Here is a 14,005-nt window from a genome sequence, read left to right as displayed (position 1 = left end):
TAATACGATCAAGCACGGTATTCTAATCGGAATTATACTCTACTCGAACTCTGAAACGAAGGAATAATGAGAAAATTCGAAATAAATGAAATGATAAATAGTTATAGTTTAACATTTGAAGGCGACCTGACGACGTGATAGAACTCGACATTTTCGCACTAGGGTTTCAAAAATGTTCCTATCTGGCAAACACGGTGCAGAAAACCACTGTGTTACAAGCTAGGGGCGGGACAAAAGATTTAAAAATTAAAATAATGAAAACGTCAAAAAAAGGGAAATATGCACTCTTGGATTATATTTTGTGGTTTCAACCAAGAATCAAGATAAGGCTTCAGGAGCCTATTCGTAACCGTAAATAATTTTATTGGCTGCAAATGATGGAAGGAGTCTCTGGAGAAATCTAAAAGAATCTCCGGAACAATCCTTGAAAGAAACGCCCGATGATTTTCGAGAGGAATTCAAAAAACACGGTAAAAATAAATTACTATGATTTGCGACTGATACTTCCGATTAGCGAGATACTTTTTTGGCAAAAGCAGTCTGAGTGGTAAGCAAACACACTTGTGGCTCCTACGTCCGACGTTTCGGTTATTTTATTGAACCTTCTTCAAGGGGATCTAAAATTAGGTTTGTAAGAAGGTGTTGATTTCCGATTCTTTCTCTCAATTTGCTCCATTTTTCCCTACTTACAGGAGTTTGTATTTTTGTAATCATGTACAGTGGCCTACATTTTGAATTATGGAACTAATGAAGGGATCCCAGAAGAAATCCTTGATGGAATGCCAGAAAATATCTGTGAAGGATTCGCATTAGGAATGAATGAAATAATCACGAGTGAAAGTCACAATGGATCGCCAGAAATAAACCCTGGAGAAATCTTTGACAAAATTCTGAAGGAATCACTGAAAGAATCACAGAATTTCTTAAAGAAATCCCAGTAGAAATATTCGAAGTAATTTCGAGAATCCCGGGTGGAATTACTGGAAGAATCCCAAGATAAAAAAAAACTCAAACGGATTCCATGAGAGGAAAACCGGAAGGAATTCCAGGGGAAATCCTAGCTCGGATACCTACAGGATACTCTAGAAAAACTACAAGATGAACCCTCATAAGAATCCATGTAGAATCATCAGGAAGTTCTCCCAAGTCGAAATATCCAAAAAAAAGACGAAAAAAGTTGGTAAAACCCGTAAAAGCTTTGCTGTTTTTTTAGTGGATATTCTGACTTTATTTGGATTGTGAGACCCTTTTGTTGTCCCCCTGATTGTATGGCATTTTCTGCCAGTGTCTCCTTCCAAGTTCGGGTTTTATTGCTTTTTACATTTTACAAAAATGTCTAATTTGATGAGCTATGACATCATCCAGTGTAGATTGAATGTGCACTAACATTCCTCATTACATAAAATACTAACCTTTTTATCAGCTCAAATTTAATCTGAGGTAGTTATTATAGTAATCATTGTTTAGCTTTCAATTCAATTTATATCCACAATTAACACAGGTGCACACTGTTATCTCCCTTCTAGCTTCTGCAGCGTCAAATGCGCAAATTTGGAGGTCAGCTGACGTGCAATAACAATCACATTTCCCATCCACAATCAGTTGGTAGACGCAAACAACGTCACCTCTCTCACCATATACACTTTCTGTTGATTTGTGCTATCTACCACTCGGCAGGAGGCGTTGCACCAAAAAACTGTCGAGAATTGTCTCGATTATATCACTGAAAACAAACGAATGTTTTTCCATTCGCCCACAATTTCTTCAACCATTCAACATCGACCACCACATTGCATTGTAACTGAACTGATGACTCTAATCTCTTCTACACAATTACAGGCAACCTCGTCGAGTTTTCGCTCAGGTTGCACACTTTTCCCGAAACGAATTCTCACGCCCGGCTTTCCATTTCTTCTTCCGCAAATGTCGCTGACGATTCTTCATTCGCACTATGCGCTGAATCCACAACACTAACTGGTGTTTATCTAGCCCACGCTCCACAACGGCGACCGAAGGAGATCGTAACCTAGCAAAGGTCTGCGCGGTACTAAATAAACCGGGTGGAGCGCACCGAAAAAACAGCTTGCTCGCCGAGCTCTTTCGCGGGTGAGCGCGCCGCGCTTCTCAAGAAGTCGCGGAGCAACAAATTCATCATGATGTCCCGCCGCCGTCCGACCATCGCCCGCCCGCTGATTACCACGCCGCATCGTCTCCGAGTTTGACGAAGAACTTGTTGCGCACCGATATCATAACCCGCAGCCAGGGAGCAGCGCGCGGTGTTCGCCCGCATCTACTACTTCAGTGCTCATTGTGACTTCGTGAGTCAAAATTAACCCTTTCATACCAAGGTTTGGTTTGATTGTTCCAATGGTATGGATGTTTGTTTACGAATTGATTTGCGTGCACCATTTTCCTAACCTATTTTTGTTATATATGTTTCGGCAATGGACGGCAAAACGGTGAGTTGACAACTTATCAGGGTCGTGCAACATAGTTATGATCTTCACAGGTTCCTATCTCATGCTTCCACGGGTCAGTCGAAGTCAAATACCACCAGCTAAGTTGTGTTTAGCTGGTAGTGCAGCCTGGGCATTGTTGTCCTTCTGATTTTAGCACAAAAAACGTTACAGAAACCGAAAATGAAAGAAGTTAGCTATAAGAAGTGGATCATATCGACAATTCTTCTATGATGTACCACTTCTACTACTACAGTAAATGCAGGTTCCGGGTCATGCCGCATGCAGTTTTGCGATCGCCGTTTGAACACATTGACAGCTAGCATGCCATAAGGTTTCTTTGAATTCTTTTGATTGCAATTCGGCCAAATCAAACGGCATTCGGCCTAACGACCCATTCGGCCAGATGACATTCGGCCAAATGACGTTCGGCGAAACAACATTCGGCCAAAGAACACCGTCAGTGCACTGAGGATAGGGATCGGAAAGCACATACATTAATTTATTCGGGAACTCATGGAGGAGCCCCTGAAGGAACTCTAAGAGAAATTTCTTAGGCATTCTTGAAAAAAATACTTAATAAACTTTTCGAGAGATCTTGAAAAAATCCTGAAATTCTTGCAAGAATTTTTAACTGACTCCTTGGAGGAACCCCAAAAGAAATCTTTGGAGATTCCTGTAGCAATCATTGTTGGGAAAACTCCGGAATAAACCTCTGAAATAATTCTTGGAGGATTCCTTAAAGAAATAACCTGATTTTTTTTAAATTCTTGATGGAATGGAGAAATTAGAATTAGAATCTTTAGACAATTTCCTGTCGTAATCCCTCGGGGTAGTTTCTGATAGCATCTTTTTAGTTTCTGAGAAAATCCTTATAAGTCTGAAAAGAAGCTCTGTAGAAATTCTCGAAAGATTCTCGGGAAAAAATTGTAGGATTTTTTTATGAATTCTCTTAAAAAATAAAGAGCAATTTCTGAATAAAACTTAAAAGAAATGCCCGTTGAAATCCTTGAATGAATTCTTGCAAAAACAAAGAGGAATCCTAGGAAGAAATTTTTAAAGATCCTTTTAGAAACTCTTTCAAAATGTTTTGAGAAATTCCTCGAGCAACTCTAGGAGGGATTGCGGAATAAATCTTTGGAGGAGTTTTATAAGGAATCTTTGGAGGAATTTCTGAAGAAAGCTTTAAAGAAACATTTGAATAAATACTTGGAGCAATTCCTAAAAGAAGCCTTTGGGTATTTCCGGATAAAATCCTTGGAGCAATCTTCGATACAATTCTAGAAGAAAGTATTGATGGAATCCCTAAAAAAATTCCCGAAGGAATCCTTGAAAAAAAAAAATACCGAACGATTAATTGGCGAAATTTCTGCAAAAACCATTAAAAAAATCCCTGAGCATATTTTTAGAACAATTTCTGAAGGAATTCCCGGAAGAATATTTGAATGAATTCATTGAGGAATGTTTTGAGAAATTACTGAAAAAAATCTTAGATGAACTACTGAAGCAATCCTTGAATTTCTTAAGGAATCCTAGAACGAATGATAGACAAAAACCTTGGAGGAATCCTTGAAGTAATCTTTTGGTGAATACTTGAAGGAATTCAAGAAACATTTGCAAGTGTTTCCTAATGAAACCTTGGTGTAATTAGTGAAGTAATCCTTGGCGGAATCGTTGAAAAGCCATGGAAAAAAACCTTGTGGCATGAGATATTCTTGTGGCATTCTTGAAGAAATCATTGACATAATTTTCAGGAAATCTCAAAAGAAATTGCGGAACAAATCCTTGAACTGATTTACACAGAAACCATCTGAGAAATTTGGAGAAATGTCTGGTGGAATCCTAGCACAAATGTTTAAAGGAATTCTACACCCTTAAAACAGTATGCCAAGATTGGCTGTGCAAATCTCTTTTCAATTTCTTTGCAAAGTTCATTTGCTGAAATCTCGGCTAAAAACTTGAGGTTTGAAGATTGATGCCAGCGGCACCCATAGGTTCTGCTATGAAGGCAATGGATTTTTTATCCATTTTCAGGTTAATTTAGGAAACCTTAGGTTAATTTAGGAAACCTTAGGTTACCAATCACTCGACTGTGCGGTCTCGATAAAATAATGAAAATTAGCCGAGCTGAAATCAGTGTGTAGGATAAATTTTTGATAAAATGCTTGGAGAAATACTTCAGAAGATCCATATTTTTAAAGTACACTAGAGAAATTTCACAAGATATTTTTGAATAAATGTTGCAAATACACCTGACGGAATTTTTAAGAGAATCCTTGGACGAGCTCCTGATGAATTTTATAATGGATTGAAAAAATCCCTTATAAAATCTTTGAAGGAATTTTAAAGAAATTTTCAGGAAAATTTGGGTTGCATCCTTCGGAGGAAACCTGGGATGAACTTCTGAAGGAATCCTTGGAGGAATTCCTGAAAAAATCAATGTAGAAATTCCTTAGCAAACTCTAAAAGAATTTTCTTAAAGAACTCTTGGAGGCGAATCCGGATGATTCTCTTTAAAAAATCCTGTAGGAATTTCTGAAGATATATAAAAAAGTTTCTGAAAATAATCTTGCAGGAAAGGCTGAAGAAATCCTTTGAAATATTCATGTAGTTCATGTGACTGGATGCCAACCTGAAAGAGTATTCCAAGCAGTGCCGGATTCAGACTTCGGGAGGCCCGGTGCAAACCCTATAAAGTGAGCCCCCAAAAACAACATTTTGGAGAAATATATTTACATTTTTTTAATCTTTTTTATTATCCGTATTTTTTCAATTACGCAACTGTTTTGTTCAATAAAATAACCTAAGTTATATTTGTTTTCAATTATATTTTTTATATTATTGTTGTTGAAAATATTCAGGCCAAATATCAAATCATTCTGTCTTTAAAAAAAATACGCTTTCCGAATTCTGCAATCCCTCGAAATTTTGACAAATTATTTAAGGACATAATTGTTAGAATCCCAAAATGGTTCCCACAATGGCCGACTTTGGCACCTACTTGCGATTTCGAGGGCACAAATCTCTTCGTTGAACAGTTGTTTCAAAATATAATCGTATAATCGAAAGACGTATGTATAGTCATTATAAAATTATTGATTGAATTGTGGAGGTTTTTAATTCCGACTGTGATGGAATGTTATGTGAAATTAATTGTTCAGTCTCTACAAAATATAAATCCTGCTGTTTAATCTTAACCGACGATTCAGTCACATTTGGGACCTTCCTTAGAGACTCCAACATTTGTTCGATTCAACTTTATCTTTCTCGTACTCTATAGAGACGCTTCTGTGTAGTAATTTCAAGTTACTACACTGAAAAATGTGTAGTTGTCTAAATGTCTAATACTACACCATGAATCAGAAATTTTAGTTTTTCGATTTATTCTCAAGTGAAAATTTAGATAATTGTCAATCAATAATCTGGATTTCCTTTAAGAATCCAATTATAACTACCACAGGACATGTATACAATTTTATATTGCAGTCTATTATAATGCCCTCCGTGGGGTTTCGTTGAAAACAAATGTATAGTACTTCAAGATTTTCGGGGGCTTAATTGGGAGGGCCCAGAGCACTTGCCCTCTTTGCCCCCCCTAAATCCGAGCCTGATTACAAGACAACCAGGACATCGTACTATGTACGTTATTATCGCATATATATGTACGGAGGAGGAACAATTTACATCGCATATGCGTTTTTTTAACTTATTGCGTTGTTGCTGATTAAGTAATATAAGGCTACAAAACAACTTATATGAAAGTCATATAAGGCTACAAACAACATCGCAATAAACGGAATTATAATGTTTTATTACAATGAACATAAAATAAGCGATTAATCGTACGAGGAAACTCACAATGTGCCAAACAAACTCACTTTATTACTTACTGCGATGGATATACGACTTCACTTGGTACTCAGGGCTGGTAGCGATCAAGTGGAAAATAATAGTGACTAACTAGTGACCTCAAAATTATTGAAAAATTGAACTTATATGCTGAATATTCGATGAATTAACTCATTCCTAAGAAAGTCAATATATAACTCTAAGCTAAATTTTACAGTTTGAGCTGGTGAATGCTTGAATGATTTTTTTTGTTCTTGAGCTACATTTCAGTGATTTTGAAAGGAATTAGAATATGACAGGTTTTATATTAACAACAAGAAATTTTACCATATAGTATTATTTGTATGAGAATGAATATTAACTACTCTGTATATATAAGGGAGATTTTTTACAACAGAAGTTTTAAATTACAAAGCTTTTCCAAATTATCTGAAGTTTATTCATAAAACCTTAGGACTTTTTCAGCATATGTACTAGGAATTTGATTTAAAAATACTTCCAGACTTTCACGATAATTTCTCTTTATATGAGGTCAAAAAATGCCTTCAGAATTCCATTTAAAAAAATCTGAGAGTGGACAAGATACTTTCCTATGGAAACCCCTAGCAATACTTCAAAACCTTTTTTTTTACTTACTGAGGAATGTCTTATGACAAAACGTAATCTAATTAAAAATTTATAAGAAAACATCTCAAAATGCATCTACCGAGTATAGCAGGGTACTCTATATTTCATCCTACTCAAAACAAATTATTAAAATGCAGAATTCGTTTCTTTTTTATTTATTTTTTGTTGAAAATGAGCAAAGCACGTATGATAACAAAAGAGCGATATCAATCCATATCATATCAATCCATATATGTCAGCATTCAGCATGTTTAGTAATTATAATTACCATTAATTATAATTATCACACCTAATTAAATTGCATCTGATATTGTCTTTCTTTATTATTTAGTTGCTGGAAAAGGCATTTCTTAGCACTCTGTCAGGAATACTGTTAAATACTCCCCCAGGACTTCAATTCAGAGAAATTCTCACTGTATATGCTTTTGTTTGAAAAATTATTTTTCCTAAATCGGGTTAACATACAGATATTTTGCCGATCGCAGATCGCCGAAAAAATAAAGTTTCTCAAGGATTTGCTCAATAATCTTCAGGAAGTTTATAGGAAATACTTTCAAAAACACTGAAAACTATCTACAAACAACCATTCAGAAATTTTTCAAAATCCACCTGAAATCACAAAAAAACATGAATTTCTATGTTTTTTTTTAATGAAAGCTAAGATAAAGGAAAATTTTTATATAATTGAATTTAGAAATTTTAAGAGAAATTGCAAAGAATGGCAAGAAAATCATGTAAATTTTACCACAATACACACAATGAAATCTGCGGAATGTCGTGAGATTTTCAATAAAATTTCCTGAAAATTCCAAGATTTTCGCAGTGGATACTCTGTTATGGTTGTTTTATTTGTTATCATCGCAAATTAAGGTTCCCAGAAAAACACAAAGATTAACAAAAGAGTCTTGAAGAAATTTTTAAAGAAGCGTTTTGAAGAAACTTCTGGATAAATTGTAAATAAAGCTTTTTAAATAATTCTGCCAACATTTCACTAAACTCAACAGTCAAGATTTACATAAGAAACTCCAAAAAACGCCCTCAAAACGTCTTTTGCATTCCAGCCCAAAGATGCTGAACAAATCATGTTACTACAATTGACATTCGATAACTTCAATATGTGTACGTTTCACTTCACATCAATTGACGTTAATGGGATCGTGAAATTCATTCGAGTGAGGCCTGAGTACTTCAACTTATTTTTTTAGTTTGATTCGCATTGATGTACAAATAAAATCACATAAATTAAAATATAAAGTCGTTAAAGCATACATACAAGCTCGCATAAGCGGGAGTCGTTTATGCACAGCAAAAAAATTCTTGTGATATCACATCATTTTCGCTGCACATCAGTCGCGTCGTAAAAGTGATGTAAAGATTACATCCTTCCCACGCAGCAAATTAGCCGCCGCAGCTTGAAAGTGGGTCTAGCAATCGCTAGAACCGGATCGGTAGATGAGTCATATATAAGTAAAATATTGGCATGGATTCGTACACTGATCCGTCGATTGTGAGGCATATCTCTTACCTCTCGGCTAGTCCACCGAGTTAGAAGGTAGATGATAAATATTGATACTGCGTTTAGGTATCTGCTGACATGGGTTTGTAGACACTTTCCGATGCCAACTGTGGTGACATGGTGAGTGTGATAATTGTGGGAAAACGATGCAACAGAGTTAAATTACGTTAGAAATTGGATACGTCGCCAGAAATTACGCACCTAGATATTACAAAATTATTTGCTGTGTGTTGTCATAATGCGATGTTACTAGGAAGTGTACAACCATCATTTTATAGCTACAAAATCATCTTTTTTGTTTTCGTGGTCCTGATACTCAACAATAGGTTGCGCTAGCCATGCAGTGGTAGTGAAATCTATGCGGGAAAAAATCACCCCCCTCGCACGGGGGTGAATCTTCGTCACGAAAAGCACTGCTCGTTTGAAAGCTCAACACTAGCGAACCTGCACAGCAAAAAAATTCTTGTGATATCACATCATTTTCGCTGCACATCAGTCGCGTCGTAAAAGTGATGTAGGAATTACATCCTTTCAACACAGCAAATTAGCCGCCGCAGCTTGATAGAGGGTCTAGCAATCGCTAGAACCGGAACGATAGATGATTCATATATAAGTAAAATATTGGCATGGATTCGTACACTAATCCGTTGATTGAGAGGCATATCCCTTGCCTCTCGGCTATTCCACCGAGTTAAAGGATAGATGATAAATGTGATACTGCTTCTAGGTATTTGCTGGAATGGGTTTGTTGACACTTACCGGTGCCAACTAGGGTGTACATGGTGAGTGTGATGATTGCTGGAAAATGATGTAACCAAGTGAAATTACGTTGGAAATTGATTACAACGCCAGAAATTACGCGCCTGGATATTACAAAATTATTTGCTGTGTGGTGGTGGAAGTCAAGCTTTTTCCTACAGCGATCATAGGGAGACGACGTAGCACGCTTTGATGATTTTTTTTATTTTCCCATGGAAATCCATTCCAATCTAGTTCTCCAAGTGACAATTTCACGACTTCAACCTCGAAACTTCAAATTTGTTCGAAGATACACATCGGTTCTGTGCCCCTCGTCTCTATCTTCAAATAGTCTGTCAATCTCGCACAGCGCAGGTAAACCAAGAGCATTTCAACAAAAACTAAGGTAAGTTAAAATGGCATAAAAATTAGTCAATATGTTTCATAAGTAGTGTTTGGTGTTAAGTATAAAGCACTACTCGTTAACCCAAAGGTCATTAGTTCGACACTGAGGTACAATAATTGTTTTTCAACATATTATTAAGTCGCATAAGACGTAAAATTACATCGCAATAGTGGACACCGTACATCGTACACGTCTCGTCCCATGTCCCGTCAATACACGTCTATCGTCTCCACTTTTGTGCATAAGGCACTTCCCTACTAACAATAGTAGCAGCAAATACTTTTAAAGCAGCTTATGAAGCAAATGCTTTTGGAAGAAAGCTCTTTTACAACAAAAATTTTACATGGGTTTTGCGGCATCTTATGTTATGTAACTTTACCGCATAAAATTACGTATAAAGTGGACATAAACTTTATTATCCAGCTTTTTACGCTATGATGAGGGGTGATTCAATTTTGACAATTCTTGCCGACAGCCCTTGCAGCATCAAAGGTCATCAGAGTAGTCAAAAATTCAAGCAAAAATTTCAGTTCAACTTTTCCAAAATGTCAAAAATTTTCACCGTTGTTGTTTGCAAGTTTTTCCTTGAGTATTTTTTTTGTACGATTTAAATCAAAGCATTTTCTTTAATTTAAGGTTCATGATTGTCGCCACCATTACATTGGCAATACCGAATTAAATGGAACATCATATGCAGAGAAAGGAATCATGAGTTGACGTCGGAGAACCAAATCATTTTGATCCAATGGCCGCAACATCATTTACCCATACGACGGCAGAATTAACTTTCTCTTATTAAACGAATAAAAAATCTTGGAGCGCCAAACTCGTTCGTTCTTTGATTTAATATCGGGTGTACAGTAAAGGAAGAATCCAGAACAGATTAAATGCATTGAAAGTAAAAAAGAAAATCGGGTTAAGTACGGTTCCTTTGAATTCCACATTGGCCAATTGCCTTCTGGAAAAACGAAGTTGCGGGAAAGGGTAATTATTTATTTATAAGGGAAACGTTTATAGGATACGTAAATATTTTGGAAATTCTGTTTTAAATTCGTCTCTCGGACAGAGTGGCTAAGTTAGAGACTTTTAAATTTCAACAACCTGAATCCCCCTATGTAATTAGAACTAGAGAAAAAGTATTTCCAATGTTGTAGGACTTCACTACAAATAACTATATTGTACTGGCATCCCATTTGGAAGACTGATTCGGAAGGATAGAGAGAACGATACCAGGAATAAAAAAAATCTATCAAGAATTTCAAAAGGTCACCAAGCCAGAGTCAAGTGTACAGAATGCTGAGCAAGCTGAGGTTGCTGATGACTAAGTTGTGACCATTGGTACAAAATCATTCGGTTTTTGGATGTCCGCTGCATTTTCCATTCCTTCTATTTCGTCTTTACAAACAATGGCGGCTATCATGTACCTAAAATTAAAGAAAATGCTGTAAAATATTAAATTTAAACTAAAAAGCTGAAGGAAAAACTTGAAAACATCAACAATGAAAATTTTTGACATTCTAGTGGCATTGAACTGAAATTTATGGCTACTCTGATGACCTCTGATGCTGCAAGGGCTGTCGGCAAGAATTGTCAAAATTGAATCACCTTTCATCATAGCGTAAAAAGCTGGATACGTGCAAATTGGTTGAGTGGTTCACTTTCTGGAGGAACTCCAAGGAAAATCTTTTTTAGGACTTTTAAAGAAGAGGATCATCTGGAAGAATTCATGCAGGAGTAGTGAGGAAAATTTCAGAGAGTTCCCTGGAAGAACCTCAAGTGAAACCTCTAGAAGATCAACAAGAAAAATACTTTAATACACTCCAGAATTCTTAAGCAATCGCTGAAAGTCCTCCACGGCCTTACATAATAAAGGATAGTACCAATAAGATAACAGACATATGACTACTTACTCAACAGCTTCTAGACTGCTTGACAGATCGTCTTATACGAAATCTGTCAAGGGATAATTTAATAAATGGCTCCCATCCACAGTTCAAAAAGGTTCTTTTAACTACCAAACTAACAATTATGGAAATTTACATTTCTGCTCCGTTTTGCATAGAGATTCAGAATATGTCCATAGTTATCTTAATACCACTGAAAAGCCCAATCATTCAAAACCAAGATTAATATTACTTGTATCATAATCATATTATAAATAATCACTTTATAGTGTGAACGATATCCTAAATTGTATATTTGTTTTCGACTAGTTAAATTTATAAAGGAACTTTTGAGGAATTCATGAAAAAACAGTATGTAAAGATACACTCCCGATCAAAAGTTTGGGGTCATCCCCTCAAAAACTTTTTTTAGGCCCATATCTCCGCCAATTTGCGTCCGATTTCAAAACCCTAGATCACATTCAAAAGATAATAAGTCAAAATAACTTGATTTCAATGAAACTTTTACAAAAATATCCACACAAAGGCACAAAGGCTACCAGTTCGAATTAGAATAAGTGGAATTAGAATAGAATACATTTAGGCGCTGTACAATGTGAGAGTGCAGCCTCCAATTGGAATTGCTCACGCAGTGCCCTAGTGGACAATAGAGCTGGAAATTAAGTTAAGTGATTGAAGAATAAAAAAAATAAATTTGATTAATTATCTTTAAGATGAGACAAAAAGAATCAAAAAGATGACGATTATATTACCAAATCACTTTTCCATGCTTATGAAAGAGACCCCAAACTTTTGGCTGATACATCATGTTGAGGGGTGACCCCTAACTTTTTATCGATGACATCCAGTGTTAATTTACTTAATAAGATTTTTCCTAGATTTTTAACCAAGTTCGGCAAAAAGCAGTTAAAAGCTAATAGAAAATAGGTTATATTACTGCTCTCATCTTAAAATTTGGTCGATCCAATAGCCAGCGACACTGCCGTAAGTTTATATTTATTTTTTAGAAAATTTGGCAACTTTGGGTTAAGTTTACATACAAATACTTTTGTAAAATTTTCACCTAAGTCATGTTCAAAGTGTCTTTGACTTATTATCTTTTGAATGAGACCTAGGGTTTTGAAATCGGGCGCAAATTGGCGGAGATATGGACCAGAAAAAATGACATGTGTTTGAGGGGTGACTCCAAACTTTTGATCGGGAGTGTATATAAATCCTAAACGATGGTTTCTGAACAACTTTACCTAGGCAATTCAAAAAGTATTATGTACAAGTTTGGGGAAAATGTTGAAAAGTAATAAAATTAGCGTAAATGTCAAAAACGTGATTTGAAAAATACTATTTATTCTTAAAAATCGGACACCCAAGGGTTAATCAAACTGGCAGCAACTGACGTCGCGACAGAGTGCGCGGATTATCCGCGCCCTGATGATGGTGCTTGCTTGGTGGTTCGTTCCCACTTGGATGCGAGCATAAATAATAAAATCCAAACACACCGCCACAAGCTCAACCGGCTTTTTAGCTCCCCATCAGCAGCGGCAACGTCTGTCGATGGAAGTCGCGTAGATATGGAAGCATTGAAAATAACAACGGCACAAAAGGAGAGATAATAAAAAAAATATATAAACTGTTGGAGGGGATGATGGTTTGAGATGCCCCCACTTAGAATTTATCAGTAAAACAAGTTTAGAAAGGACAAGAACAATAAGATAGAATCCGAAAATAACATATAAAGTGCGAAGAAATTTGAAAAAGTAGCAGAATGTGAAGAACTTCAAACACAACACTATAACATGTTTGTAACATTATTCTGATCAAAATACAAGTAGGGTTCCCTTATTAAGCATGTGGCTCCCATTTTCGTCCTACGGAAAACAAAAGATTGGAGCACTGTTTGTTTTGCTTCATATTTTTGTATTTTTGTTAGAAGTGAGCACGCATGAAAACAAAAACAACGGAATCAATCGGTGCCGTAATCGCTTGCTTTCGAATAGGATGAAATTGGGAACATGGGATTACTGATGGCAAACACACCCTATCTTGTAGGACGATTTGAACAGTTTTGAAAAGCTTCATCCAATATTCTTATTGTTTGCGTATCTTATAGCGACAGATATTGGGAATAGCGAGTCTGAAACCATCCTCGAAGTCGAAATCCACCCAGTGTGTAGGCAGACATCTCGTCAGCTAAGTATAGAATCATTCTGAATCTTCGACCAAGATGCATAGCACGCGAATCATGCTTTATTTAACTGAATAGTGTAGTCACTATAAAGAGTCTACCAGCATGTGCTCCTCTCATCGTTGAGTTGCTGACTGCAGCAGTGGTTCACTATTTACTCAGAATTGAACGAGATGCAAACCAACTGCCGTGAATTCTGTGAACTGTTGCTTGCTTGCAGTATACTATAGGTACCACCAGAGGAGTGGCACCAGTGAAGCGTAGCGGGTGCGTCACTTCCAAGATTCTGCCTACATTTATCCAATTTATTAACTCGGGTACGAATGT

The 14,005-nt window shown here is 36.3% G+C and overlaps 1 protein-coding gene across 12 annotated transcripts in view; it reads right to left on the bottom strand.

Annotated features, from left to right (window-relative positions):
* Window positions 1-14,005, bottom strand: part of LOC109401225 (uncharacterized protein DDB_G0284459) — a 337,393-nt gene that overhangs the window by 98,802 nt on the left and 224,586 nt on the right. Inside the window, exon 1 of one of the 12 annotated variants that reach the window (XM_062842588.1) lies at window positions 1,413-2,174. The exons of the other annotated variants lie outside the window; for them this stretch is intronic. The gene's annotated coding sequence lies outside the window, so the exon portion shown is untranslated. Of the gene's footprint in view, window positions 1-1,412; window positions 2,175-14,005 lie in introns of those variants that run through there. 12 annotated transcript variants of the gene reach the window in all.

Source organism: Aedes albopictus, chromosome 3 (assembly GCF_035046485.1).
Source record: "Aedes albopictus strain Foshan chromosome 3, AalbF5, whole genome shotgun sequence".
In the NCBI taxonomy this organism is placed as follows: Eukaryota; Metazoa; Arthropoda; class Insecta; order Diptera; family Culicidae; genus Aedes; species Aedes albopictus.
The sequence above is the reverse complement of the archived record's forward strand: the minus strand, read 5'-3'. Positions and strand labels throughout refer to the sequence as shown.